At 40.8% G+C, this 14,925-nt stretch overlaps 1 protein-coding gene across 3 annotated transcripts in view; it reads right to left on the bottom strand.

The window, feature by feature from the left end:
• The window catches only part of LOC146863711 (uncharacterized), a 265,537-nt gene that overhangs the window by 235,653 nt on the left and 14,959 nt on the right, over positions 1-14,925 (bottom strand). The gene's annotated exons all lie outside the window — the stretch shown is intronic.

The following is a 14,925-nucleotide window of genomic DNA, read 5'->3' as shown; positions in this document are numbered from 1 at the left end:
CGTTGCTAGACGATTCTGGGAAAATCTTCTCCAAGTGTATTTTAAATAATCTCCACAGTTCAGTATAAGAAAATAAAAAGGTGATGTTGAATCAAGCAGGATATAGAGCGGATTGCTCCTCTCTAGTTAATATGACTGCACTAGAGCTAATCCTGGAAAAGTATGTAAAGAAGAAGGATATGACTGTCTTTGTTGCTTTAATTGATTTTTCCTCCACTTTCAACCACGTGGACAGGCCTACTCTGTGGAGGAAACGTAGGGAAATGGGAATCCCAGAGGGTCTTTTGAGGCCTAATTTTGCTCTACACACTTCCACATGGTGCCACATCATGCTTGGAGGTAGGCATGGCATTACAACAAAAATAAATACTTAGAACGACTTAAAACAGGGATGTATTTTGGCTCAACTTCTTATTTCATTGTACATTGCCGACCTTCCAGGATTATTTATTTATTTATTTATTCTGTGTTTTCCATAGGGCAAACCAGACCCAGGGTTTGGGTGTCAGAGCGCTTTACATTTCAACTACCTTCGAAATCAGCAGAAATCAATTCTTTCACGTCAGGAGCAGGTCTATGTATTGCACTAACATTGGCATATATTTATCCATACATAAAACAAATGTAACGAGGAGTAAAATAAATCAATAGTTTACAGTCTAGATTGCCGTGTAGTACATTAGATTTAAGATAAGGCCTTTCCTGAGTTATTCTATATCCAAGCTGGTTATAGTATTGTTATATTCACCACATTGTTCGTTATGGGAGAAATTTACCCTTCAGAAAGGACTTGGCCTTCTTTTTGAACTGTGGAGCATAGGTGAATCCTCTGATGTTCGGTGGGAGCGAATTCCAGATCTTTGGTGCAGCTCCCGTGACCGCGATATCGTAAGTCTTTTTCTTACGGAAGAATGCTGGTTTCAGTGGAAAATCCTCCGATCCCCTCGAGGGTCCAGTGCCCCCGGACAGCGTAACTTTATGGGCTAGGTAGTGAGGCGTTTTGGGATGTATTGCCTTGTGTGTATTACATGCAATTTGTAGCTCTATTCTTGCCTCGTATGGTAGCCATTTGAGCGCTTTCAGATGTGGAGAGATGTGGTTGTATATTTTGGTTCCCATTATAAGTCTAGTTGCTGCATTGAGACTGGCTTTTAGGGGAGCTGTTGATATCTTAGGGAGTCATGATAGCGTTGCACATCCATATTCGATTCTTGACTAGTGCCTGTACTGCCATTTTCAAATCCACCAGATCGATGAGGGGCTTCATTTTTCTGAGGTAATTCAGATGAAAACAAGCGTTTTATGCCATTGTGTTGATGTGTGTTTGCATGTTTAGCTCTTTATCGGGTGTGATGCCCAGTGATTTGGTTGAGTCAACTATTGTTGGGGTACTGTTTAGCACTATGATCATCTTGGTCCATTTTTTAATCTTGGCTGAACTTTTAGGAGGGGAGATCAGAAGGAATTCAGTTTTCTGTGAGTTTAGCTTAAGATGATTGTCATCTAGCCATTCAACAGTTTTCTTGAGAGCTTGGTTCATGGTGTTGATCTCTTCCGTAGATGATATCTGCATATACAGCTGGGTGTCGTCAGCATACATGTGATAGAAAATGTTAGCTTTATACAGTACTTCAGTTAATGGTTTGATGTCTAGGTTAAATAGTGATGAGGATAGGGTTGATCCTTGTGGCACCCCAATTTGGATCGGAGATGGTGGGGATAGCTTGATGGGCCAAATAGACGGTGATGCTCTAAAATTGGGGTCTTATCCTTTGGGAACATTAATATATGCAGTCAACATTGTTTTACTAGATCTGACTCCAAAAGAATTATAGATGTGTCTACATTTTTAACTGCTTATACCATGTCCCATTTTCTAAAGGTGAAAGTAAGGAAAGGTAAAATCATAAAGTTTCATGCAGAGGGCAGTCGATCTATTATGAAATGCAACTGGCATCTGGGAAGTTTTGCACTGGAAATAGTTACATCATTTCAGTACATTGGAAAAATTATCACAGCCAATTTAACTGATAAGGAGCATATAACGCATTTGATAAAAAGGAAAATGGCTCATGCAAATTCACTTCAAACATTTTATGAATCAACAGGTTGAAGACATTTAACCAGCTTTCATCAGTCTATAAGATCAAAATTCCTCCAACTCTGCCCCAGGAATGAGGTCCGAGACCAATCCCAAGATCATGTAAGGTATTCAGACAAAATATAAAAAAAAATATCAGGGAGAAGAATTATTGAGAATGAAATATCATGTGCAAAAATATTGTTATAATATATTTTAATTGTATATGTTATACTAAATTGTATAATTAACATAATTATTTATTCGTATTTTTCATGTGTTGTGGTTTTTATAAGGGTAAAGGGTGTGAAGGAAATTAATTATGAATAATTAATGCTAATTATTAATTATTATTTAATTGATCATTAAGTATGTAATTTCTGTTAAGAAACATGTTAGGGTATATATGAGGCACGTGTTGTGTTTGTATGGTTAAAGGGTATGAAGTTAATTAAATATAATTATTTTATTATTAGTTAATTGTTATTGATTGATCAATTTATAATTATTTATTTAAATAATCGAATTAGCAAATATATTCTGTGCGTGTTCTTGAGTTTGCAGGGATAAAGGGTGGGACGTTAGTTAAATATAATTATTTTATTGTTAATTAATAAATAACAATTGATTAATTAACTATGAAAAATGTGCAATTATTATATTTGTAAGATATATTTTGGGTGGGTGTTGTTTATTTTGTGAAGGTATGGGTAGGATAATATTCAAATAAAAATAACCATAAAAATACTTTTGTGTTGTTTTAAAAATGTTCTATTTTTTATATTATGGGCCTTATTCACATGTCGGGTCAGACCGACCTCCAGTCTGCAGTCCTGACCTCTGAAAGTGGGGTCGCAAGCTCCCTTTTCAGTATAGGAGCTTGTGCTGCGGTCAAAAACTGGCCACAGCCCAAGCTCTCATACACTAAAGGTAGTTTGTGTTCATCCTAGCACAGCGTGGCAGGCAACTCACAGACAAAAGGGCGCACCCATTCTAAGTCACAACAAAACACTTTCAGGCATAGAGTGACACATTAATTATGCAAAAAGAGAAGCAGAGAACTCTGGGTATTTGTCAAGTTTAGGTGCAAAGCAGGTCCAGTATAGAGTCTTTTAGCTTAGGATTAGCACAGTGCTATCCATGCTGAGAAACAAAGGGTCAAAGTATTTTGCCCTTTCTACAGCAGTCATTAAGCATAGGATTAGCACACGGCTATCCATGCCGATATACACACACATATATATATATATATATATAAATATATATCTATTTTCACTGAAAAATGCATTTGCGTTGTAATGGCATGTGTGTTGTAAAAAATGCAGGGTGATGGTATGGGGGTAATAGTTAGCGGGATAACGTCATATATTAGTTTCAGGCATGTTATAGTTAGTTGGACATTTCACTCATATAAAACCATAGAAATTCCCCCGTTGTAGTTAGTTCAGCTAACTATAACTCACGCCCCCACAATGCACTGCTGATGACGTTACTTATTACATCATTCATGATATCCCAAATGACACAACTGATGACATCATCTAGAGACTGTGTGTTTCTGTAAAGTTTAAATATGTTTTATATATAAGCCAAGGTGTATTGAAGAATGAGTGGGTGTATAAGTGTCTGGATGAAGGATTTAGTCGGTGCGTGACTGACTGTATAAGTGAGTGATTAAATGTGTCTTACCGAATGCATGGGTTAGTAACTAAACTGTCTGAATGTGTGTATCAGTTTGTCTGTTGTTGTGTAAGCTGCTGCATGTGTTGGTCAGTAACTACAGAAGTGCCTATATGGGTTATTGATTGGTTGCCTGAGTATTTGTATGGGAGACTGAGTGTGTGTGTGGGTGGGTGGGAAGTGTGCATAGATGTGTGAGTGGTTGATTCACTGGCTATATGGGTTCAAGAGTGCATGTGGAAATAGCTGTATGGGCGGGTGAGTGTGTGTATGGGTGTGTTGGTGAGAAATTGGATGTCTCAGTGGTACATGTCCAAGTAACTACATATGTAAAAGGCAGTGTATGTGAGAGTTGAAGTATATAAATTACTTTACGTGAGAGTCAGTGATTGTGAGAGTGGCTGTATGGATGAATGTGTACTTGAATCAGTGATTGTATAAGAGAGTAAGTATGTGTTAGCATATGTTTGAATAAGTGAGGTGGTGTGTGTATAACTGTATAGGTGAGGAAATGGGAGTGTGATTGATTCTTTACATGACTGACTAGGTATCTGAGTAACTCCATGGATGAGTGGCAGTGTGTGAGTGTCTGTATAGGTGTATGAGTGCATATGATAGTGTTGTATTGATGAGTGACTGTATGTATGAGTGATTTTATGGGTGAATGAGTGGATGTGTGTGTAGATCTAGGAATCAGTGAGTTTGTATGTAGTAACTGGTATTGGTATGTTGATGGTTTCGAAAATGGTAGTCTGTATTTTACAGACTACCATAGTCAAAGGTTATATTAGAGTGTGAGGAGGTGCATCAGAGTTTGACGTGGATGATGTCATCAGTGATGTCATTTGAGACGCTCTCAATGATGTCATCAGTGATGTCACTGAGTATGTCATGAATGATGTAATGTGTGATGTCATCAGCAGTGCATTGCGGGAGCACGAGTTATAGATAGCTGAACTAACTATAACTGGGGAATTTCTATGGTTTTGTACGAGTGAAACGTCCAACTAACTATAACGTCCCTGAAACCTATGTTTTTTTCAGTGAATTTCTAAGGTTTTTTAATTACTAATTTCTAACTATAACGTGCCTGAAACCTATGGGTTTTTTTTTTGTGAATTTCAATGGTTTTTTAAATGCTAATTTCTAACTTTGCCTACAAAGTTAGGACATGTGAAGAAATAGGAAGTAAAGCCAGAAAGAAGCAAGACAAATGCAGAAAGAGGCAACAGAAGTCCAGAAAGACGAAGAAAAGTGCAGGAAGAAGCAAGAAATGTGCAGAAAGAACCAACAGAGGAGCAGAAAATCCTCCTGTGCCCCTAACCTTTTAGTGACGGTTACTGGTGGTAACTGACTCTGACTAGCCAGGACCGGAGCCAGTGCTATGCTAAAAGACACTTAGAATACAGTGAAAGCACCTACATACACAAGAGAACACTATGCATTGGTGTACCCCTGTAATTAGCACAACCTCCTCTGTATTTGCCATGAGTTATTGCCTGGGTCATTGCATGAGTACATGGGTAGTGGCTGGATGATTAGAGTGCTGCAAGGACAGTGCACGGTGATTTTATAACGGCTTGGGTTTTTGGCGGAGTGATTGGATAAGTACATGATGCTGGATGGGTGAATTGAGGAGTACATGGGTAGTGACAGAGGAATTTCTAGAGTGCATGGGTACAACCTGGGTAATTGGAGGAGAGAATCAGTACTGTGTAGGTGGTTAGAGGTCTGCATGGGTAGTGCACAGGGGTTTGTAGCAGAGCATTTGTTAGGGCCTGGGTCATTCCATGAGTACATGGGTACTGACTGGAAGAAAAGAGTACTGCAAAGAGAGTGCATGGTGAATTTATAAGTGCTTGGGTTTTGGTGGAGTGATTGGATAAGTACATGGTGCTCGCTGGGTGATTGGAGGAGTGCATGGGTAGTGACAGGCGATGGCTGGACTGCATGGGTACTGCTCAGGGTATTGTAGCAGTGCATGAGTTAGTGCATGGGTCATTGCATGAGTGCATGGGTAGCGACTGGATGATTAGTATGCTGCAAGGAGAGTGCATGGTGAATTTATAAGTGCTTGGGTTTTGGCAGAGTGATTGCATAAGTACACACATGTCACATCAGGCCCCACTCCCTCCCTTCACCACTGTGCAATCGTGGCCCCTGGTGGGTTTTAATTTGGGGGATTAATTCCCCTTGAATCGTGACAGTCCCTGGGGGCCAACTAGCCCACCAGGTACCTTCAGTAAGCGCCACAGAGCTGCGTTGTAGAGAGGTGGTCCGAGGCCATGCCCCTTTTTACACCTCTCTGCAATACAACTCTGTGTCACTTACTGGACAAACCTGGTGGGCTATATGGCCTCCAGGGACCCTCAGGATTCAAGGGGACTTAATCCCCCAACTTAAAACGCACCACAGGGCATGTTTGCACACTTGTCACATCAGGCCACGCCCCCTCCCTGCACTACTGTGCAAATGCGCCCCCTGCAGTGTTGTAAATTAGGGGACTAAATCCCCTTGAGGGTCCCTGGGGTTCAACTAGCCCACCAGTTACCCCCAGTGTATAGAAAAAGTGCATCCTGGGACTGGAAGTTACAAAATAATACCCATGTGGGCTGCTGGCGTCTTGAATGCAAAATATCATAGTCCTTTTCAAACAGGAGTGCCGCCAACACCTTCCCTCTTCCATTATTTTTTCTTGATCTGTCCCCTTGTTCTGCTTCCCACAGGGCTTTCGAATTCTGTTGATGTTGTTATATTTGGCTTTCTTCTGCCTCTGTTTCCTCGTCCACGACAGTGAAACCCAATTTGTTTGTTGCCCGAATGTCTTCCTTTGGCCATTAGACTGAACTCTGTTAAAATGCTGTTTTTTACTGAACTATTGTTGGCTAAAACTGAGGATTCACTTCCACTTGTCGTACTTCCTCCAGTTTGATTATCAGTACTTCACTGATCATCCAGATCATTGCCAGATGCTTGCTGATCCATAGTGTTCGGGACTGGTATTTTAGTTACGCAAATGAAGAAATGATCATGACACAAAGATTCCTTGAGAGTGGTTACCCGAGATCAGTAATTAACAAGGCTAGAACAGAAGTTAGCGAAAGAACTAGAGCTTCACTACTGGTTGATAAAATTGATAGTGAATTAGATTCATCACTACATTTAGCAGACAGGCACATGACGTAAGGAAAAGCCTTACCAAATTCTAGCCAGTGCTGCACACTGATAAAGATCTAGTCAATAGTGTAGGGATGCTGCCCCAGATCACCTTTAAAAAAGCTAAATCCCTCAAGGACACTTTGTGTAGAGCAGTGGAACCTGCTGAAATAAGAAGTCTGGGAATACAAGGGTTTTACCCATGTCGCAATTGTAAAGCATGTAAAAAGAGCTCACACAAAAAAGAATGTAAACTCTCACCAGAGTGTAAACCTTTTCGAATTACTAAACACACATCCTGCAATACTGAATTTGCAGTGTATGCCTTATTCTGCCCATGTAAAAAAGCATACATCGGTAGTACCATTCACAAGGCAAAGAAAAGGGTGTTAGGGCATTTACGTGCAATAAAAATTGGTGACAAGCAATATCCCATGGCGAGACATTTTCAAAGTCACCACAAGCAAAACAACGCCCTTCTGAATTTTTGTGTTTTAGACTCGGTGCGACTTAATGAAAGAGGTGGCAATAGAGTACAAGATCTGAGACGCCTCGAGTCTAAATTAATTATACAGTACAGGACGTTAGTTCCTATAGGGCACAATTGTGATGAGGAAATGGAAGTTAGTTCACTTGGGTTAAGAGATCATACCTGGTTTTAGACATTGTTTGAGATATCCTGCCTAAGCTAATGAACGAGTTTTAATTATATGTGTAATCAATTTTCTGTTGAAATGTTTTGTAGTGTGGTGTAGTGTATAATATCTCTTTTTTTAGTGAAAATTAATGTGTGGTTTTTGTTTATTCCGTTTATTGCAGAGAACAGAAGGTTTACCTCTCGGAAAAATGCAAAAGAGCTAAAGTATCTATGGATGAATCCGTTAAAGAAGGAAATAATAATATGATTAAATGGTAGGATTGTTTAAGATTAAGGACTGTGTTGTGGAGTAAGAATTGGCCCACTTGGGCTCAATTGATTTAAAATGTGAATACAGCCACTGAAACCTGCAGTAAATGAATTATAGAGGAATTGGTACAACGACATTTTATCCAAAACAGTCAGAGACGTTTGCAATTATTTATGTCGTAAAACATCCATGCTTTTGTATGTATTGCCAATTATGAATGCATCATATTACTGCTCCTATTTTGTATTCGACCTTTTCAAATGTGCACTGGTATCGTATTAGCTTTCCAATTGATAGATCATTAGCAAATCAAAGATGGCGTGACATGCCGACATACATTCCACACGGAGTGAAGTAACTCTGAGGTACGAAGTCTGTTTTCTCTGTTGTTGCATTGTGTATACGATCTCATGTTTGTTTACTTAAAACAACGCTTTATTGTCACCACGGCACTCGTGAGCAAGGGAGCAAGTCCCGAAACGCGTAGAGTGGGCCGTTCTTTCAGAATAAATTCTTGCATTTGAAAAGCCTGAAGAGTCCGTGGTTGCTGTTATTTTTCGTATCCCGAAAAACCCTAGCTGTGGTGCAAAGATGCCCTTGCAATAGAGATGCACTCCTCCAGCCGGTGATTTATCACAAACCTTTTATTTCAGAACAGGCATTTTCATTCCAAATTCTTTCATCCCCCCAGCCTGACGCGTTTCAGAGCTTCATGCTCTTTCTTCAGAGGCTTTTTGACTGCAAGCAGTGTTTTGGCTCCCACAGTTCCCTGAATTGTCAACTTTTATTGGCCTCCGGTGTGCCTGCTTTGGTGCTTATTACTGATGCACGCCGGAACTTGTGGTTTAGCTCAAAATTAATTAATAACCTCCAATGGTTTTCGTGCAGTTCAAAACAATTCAAGGATCATTAATATATATATATATATATAGCATCTCCTTGTTTTTTTAAAATTTGGCAAAATATATTATCATTAATTTAATAACTGTTTTAAATGATCCAAGTTTAAATAAATATACACATATATACATGAGATTTAGTTTTTAAGTTTACAAGTTTACAATTTATATATAATTTAACATTTTCAAAATGTATTTAGTTTACATTATAATAATGTTTTATGATCATATATTTAATATTTACCATGTTTAAGTATGCTTACAATATTTGTGTAGGACCATTTTTTTCTCAAAATGTTTGTTATTTACATTATAAGTATAGGAAACCACTATTTTTTTGATCAATATTTTTACCACAACATTTATGTCGCATCAAATTTGTGGTTTTGATATTCTGTCATAGAACCATCTCGTATATATCCCTTTGTTCTAACAATAAGAGTAAACCTAGATGGAAATAATTTGCCATGTTTCGGATGTTCAGTCTTTACAACCTGTTAGTATTGCTGATCTGCCTAATGATCACAGCGCATTTGCTTCATAATGTACTATCACAGTTTCAATAAAGAAATTGTAAACTTTCATCAAGTCTTTTAAATGTTACTACGAGCTTGCATGAATGAGTAAGTGAGTAAGAAAAGGGTAGGATCTTTTTCCACAGTTCCCTTGAGGACAAAAGGGTCATGCTCAATGTTGCCGACATCACCTGTTATTGTGGGAAGGTTAGGAGTTCAAGTGAGGCAGTGTGAGCTAGCCCGTAATGGGCCGACAGGTACTAATGTTGTAGAGGGACTCCGGGCCGATTTTGATGGTGGTGAGACAGTGGCGGTCTCTTCGCAATTGTAAGCAACTTACCCGCTCACCATATTGCAACGGAGGGCGGGTTAATGGCAGTCGGAAACACCAACCACCATGCATCCAACAGTCTCCCTAATCCGACCAGTGTGACGGAGGGCCTTGCATTCCCTGCAATGGTGGCAGTGCCCGCCAAGACCCGGCGTAGGGATTAAGATGTCCCTTCCTGCCAGCCGTTTCATGGCAGTTCACCGCCATGGAAAGGCTGGCGGAAAAGGACATTGTGGGCCCGTAGCAGGCCTCCTTTCCACCTGGCCCTTGATTTTGGGTGCCCCCTACATATCCCTGCACCATCTGGCAGGCACCGTACGGTGCCTGCCACGTAGTGCAGGGGTATTTTTAATGTCTATGTTTTGCAATGTGGCGTGTGCTGCAGCATGCACCACCCGCCGCAAAACAACACATAGACAATGTGACCGCCTGGGAGGTGGTTGCATTGTGATTTTATTGGCGGGACTGATGACATCCTGTCGGTGGTCCCACCTCCGATAGGATGGCAGACGCAACAAAGTCTGACTGCCATCCTAACCGACTCCTCAGTCCTACATTCTGACATCCTGTCATCCTTAGACACAGTTCTGCTTTCCTAGAAGAATCCATGTAACATAGCGCTACCAACATGGGTCTGGTACTTATTTAGCAGGTCTCTTGAGAAGTACTTATGCGTGCCCTTAGTAGCCTATACTCAATGACCGGACACGTCCGTGCTATTAGGGGTTTATCCTTCACAGTATTTTAGGAGGCACTTAATTTTTTCAAGCTTGGAACTCTAAAAGGAATACCTATTTTAGTGTTGCTACGTTGATGCCCTTGTTTTATATATTAATGGAGGCTCCACAGCCTATACCTATTTCTGAAAATTTCAGACCTGCAGTCCATGGACATTTCATTTCATATGGGCTCTGCAATCTCAGGTCAGGTAGCCTATTGGACTAATGTGTCCACTGTAGGGGCCTATATTTGACCTCCTGTCACAGGTTTGAATTCCGGTGGGTCCACTCAGCCTTTCATACTTCTGAGGTTGATAAAATGAGTAACACTGAATTGGGCAGCAATAAACATCTGTTACTCAGTGTCAAAACACCTTTGGGGGAATGTGAGCTTTAAAATACACGTCATATTAATGTAGGATTTGCTGTAATATTCGTGGTTGAAGTCCACAGTGCTTATCCTTGGGCCAGTATTCCTGCTGTGGATGGAAATACACAGATATTTCATACATATACTGCTGTTCCACCACTATAGCATTACAGAGCATATCAACAGTTAGAGATTCCTCTGTTTGTTTGGGAACAAAATTGTTTCCTAGGTGCCCTAATATGCGTACTAGATTATGTATGCACAGGCCCCCTTAGTAATGAAGGGGCCACATGACCAGCACTAGCTGGTTATACACCATGACCAAATATACAAAACCTCAATGCTCTTGAGCTATTGCAATTGTACAATGGTCTATTTAGACTATACAGACGTCTAACGTAGTATTTGGAACACCTTGATAGTTGTGCCAGCAAGGGCAGCTGGAGAAGGATAACCAAATTTACCTGCTGTACCTTCAATCAGTTCCATGATAATACATTAAATTATGGGTAAAACTGCTACAAAATGTGCGAAAATTCCTTGTTGGATTGCCCAACAAATTAATCAAATTGAAGTTATCTTTCACCTTACTGGACCACAAAACAAACATAGAATTTAAACCAAATAGGTCACTGCTCCAATTGGGACAAAGTCTTTGCTACAGTCTATACCATAACACATGGTACTCCTTCTATCTCAGTTCTATGGAAGGTATTGAAACACACAAAAAATGAACACGGGCAGCTTTTGCCCTGGATTTGGGGATGAAATTAATGGGAAACTTTCCAATGGTCTCCTCAGGATTATATCCGACATTAAAGGTGAAGCAGCATCTTTGGCTATATGCCAATGGCTCGCGCAGGTTACAGCAGTCGACCAGGAATGTGAGCTTCCTATAATTAGTGATGATGTATAAACATCAATAGGTCACAATAATTTGGGGTCCAGACCAATTTACACACACCTTGGCAAACCTGGTTTCGACAAGGACACTGCCAAACAGACCACCAAGTTTGTTGAAAAACAATGGGAGAAACCCAAATCTAAAGGAAGATCTCGGTCAAAAGTAAGTTCTCCACAACCATAGACTTCTGACAAGAACTATGATTTGCTCGATCGCACACAGTTAAAACCAACTGAGAGTTATCAGAATTAGGCCTGGGCGAAAATTTCGTTCCGTTCGCGGAAATTGCGATAATTTGACATTTTCGCGTTCCGCGGAGAGCGCGAAAATGTAAAAATTTCCGCATTCTGCAGCTTGGCGATAATTTGTTTCTTGCTCGCGCTGTAAAATAATACATTCTCGCGCGCGCGCGATCGCCTTACCTGAATCCCTGCGTTCGCCGACAAGTTTTCTTGATCCGGTCGCGTTCTCCATGAGATGTTGTATTGTTTTTAGCCATTTGCGCTGTCTCGCGACAGTTTGTGCCCGCAGTGACGTCATGCGTCGCGCGATCACGTCTTTCTTCTCGCGATCATGCACCGCGAGACAACTGAAAACAAGATGGCCGCGCCCGCGAGCAACCACATGGGTAAGTTGGCGAGCCGCAACCATGCAGAAAATCTTGCGAACATGCAGGAAAAAACTTCTGCATCTTCGCGTTATTTCTGCTTGTTTGCGATCATTTTTAACATTTTCGCGATAATTTGCGAAAGTGGATTTCGCAAATTCCGCCCACCCCTAATCAGAATTCTGAAGATCGTCCTTGTCGTTCCTTTCAGAACTCATCAGATAAACAATATGAGAAGGGAGGACATTCTGAGTGCAGACAGGAAGAGTATGTGAAACCCAAAAAGGACTCACAATGCTCATCTAATGTGAAGGTAAAGAAGGAGGAGAAACCTTCACCATTTATGCCCCAAGTTCAGAACAACAAAGCTGTTGTTATTACCATAAAATATGCCACGAATATTGAGAACTTTCCTCCTGGACAGGAGGTAGGCAGTGACTCTCCTCAACAGTGCTGCAGAAGTCACTATAATGGCCAGAATCTCCAAAAGCTTCTGGCTGCAAGAGTAAATGAAAAATATATTACAGATGAAACCCTGAAATAGCGTGTAGGCCCTCCCAATAGATTATACAGTTTGAATATACAAATTGAGTCTGACATACTGCTCACCATTCAAGTGATAGTCTGGGAAAATTTCACATCGTCCTATGACATTCTCTTAGCAGAGGTAGATTGGCCTGCGGAGTTCGTACACCCATCCCCACATGAAAATACAATCATTCCATCATTTTAGGAGGTTGTCCCTGATGAGGTCAAATAAGCTTGTGCATCTGAATGGGCTCTTGCACAAGCCCCTGCTTTATACTGCAATCATGTCTGCTGGGATAAGGATTATCCTTGCGATGTGATACCCATATGATCCATCCCAAAAGATCAACCACAATACCCTATTAAATAAGACGAAGGAGCTTCTGTTAGAGAAATACTCTCACAATTAGAATACCAGAGTGTAATTGAGTCTTGTATCCCCCAATGAATAACCCTCTTTTTCCTGTGGTCAAGCAGGACCCTTCATACTGTGTACTCTAAGACTACAGACAGCTTAACAGTCGTACGTGCACATTTGTGATACAAAATACACATAGTAAAGTGCTTCTTAATAATATTGTCTGTAAACGATCTAAAACAATCTTGGATCTTTACAATGTTTTTTTCTGCCAAACAATAGTGCCTGAAAGCAGGGATTAGAGCGCCTTCTCGATGACAGGCTCCCAAAGTCATTTATATCAATTCCCAACGGGTTTAAGAACAGTCCAGGACTGTTTGCTGCCCACACTATGTCAATTATACAAGATATTGACCCAGATGCTTGGTCATACGTAGATGAGTATCCCTTTTCTAGTATACAAACCTACACATGATGAACTCCCACCGCAACGTCCATGAAATGCCTTCCTAGCGCAAAGTAAGGCAACACAGAGATTTGCACTGCCTTGCCTTACTCCATATCTATGAAGCCAACCAAAGCCACGCAAAGTGGCTGTGTGTGACTTCATAAATATGATTTGGTGGTTTGCCGCACCAGAGCATCACAAAAAGTGACACAACCGCAGCTCAACGGGCTCATAAATATGCCCTTAAGTTTACAATCATGATGCAGATCATCCAATTACATACACCAGCTATGGGATTTGAGGCCAACTCCGGGGATCACATATTTATCCCTTTGTTCTCACAGTAAAGTTAGCCCTAGACGGATTTAATTTGTCATGGTTGAATACTCATTCTTTACACCCTGTTAGAAATGCTGATCACTGTATTTTGTTGCATCTGCCTGATGACCGTAGGCACATTTGCTTCAGACTACGATAGTTTCAAAATAAATATTGTAAACAATTATGTATTTTTTATGTTACTATGGGCATGCATGAGTGAGTAAGTGAGCAATGAAAGAGGAGGATCTGTTTTCCATGGTTCCCTTCGGGGACCAAAGGGTCATGTTCAAGGTTGCCGACATCACCTATTACCCTAGAAAGGTTAAGAGTTCAGGTGAGGCACTCTGAGCTCGCCAGGATTAGGCAGACAGGTACTAATGTTGTAGAGAGACTCAGTCCCTACATTCTGATGTCCTGTTGTCCTTAAACACAGTATTATGATTGGTAATGTACCCCAATATAGGCCTGGGTGGTCACCTAACCTTTCACCTACATTTACTGTACCATGGTACTACATAACGGGTTTGTGCTGACCTTTTACCTAGATAGGTGCTGCATAAATGTCATGTGGGTTTCGTCAAAAGGTTAGCCTCATTAATTATGATGAGGTTTCTCAGAATCACAGCAGGACTACCACCCCCTGCAACTTCTGCCAAATAACGATGTATAAGGGTCGTCCCTATCGTCATCCTCGGCCGATATGACACAGCAAGGTAGAACCCCACGAGGGAACCTTTTGGGTATATAGGAACCATATCTTTGCTGGGGCAGGCAGAGGAGAAAGACTTCCATGCTGACACAAGACAATGAGGCTCCTGCATGCAGACACTCCAGCACGCAGTGGTCTGACATCCCTCAAGGGATGTCGAATTGAGACCAAGACGGGGATGGGGTTGGCTTTATCCTAGTGGGATTATTGGCTATATATCTACATACATGCTAGGTACATTTGCATACATCTTATGCACTATGGTAGATGTCTACCATCTATTTACTCTATTGGTGCTTATAACCGTTTATATCTGTCTCTGTCTTATGGTTGTTGCAGCACACCTATTTGATACTAGAATGACGCTGGCTCAATAAATGCTTATTGAAAAT

This window comes from Triturus cristatus, chromosome 2_1 (genome assembly GCF_964204655.1).
Source record: "Triturus cristatus chromosome 2_1, aTriCri1.1, whole genome shotgun sequence".
NCBI classification, from domain to species: Eukaryota; Metazoa; Chordata; class Amphibia; order Caudata; family Salamandridae; genus Triturus; species Triturus cristatus.
This window is presented reverse-complemented; position numbering and strand designations above follow the sequence as displayed.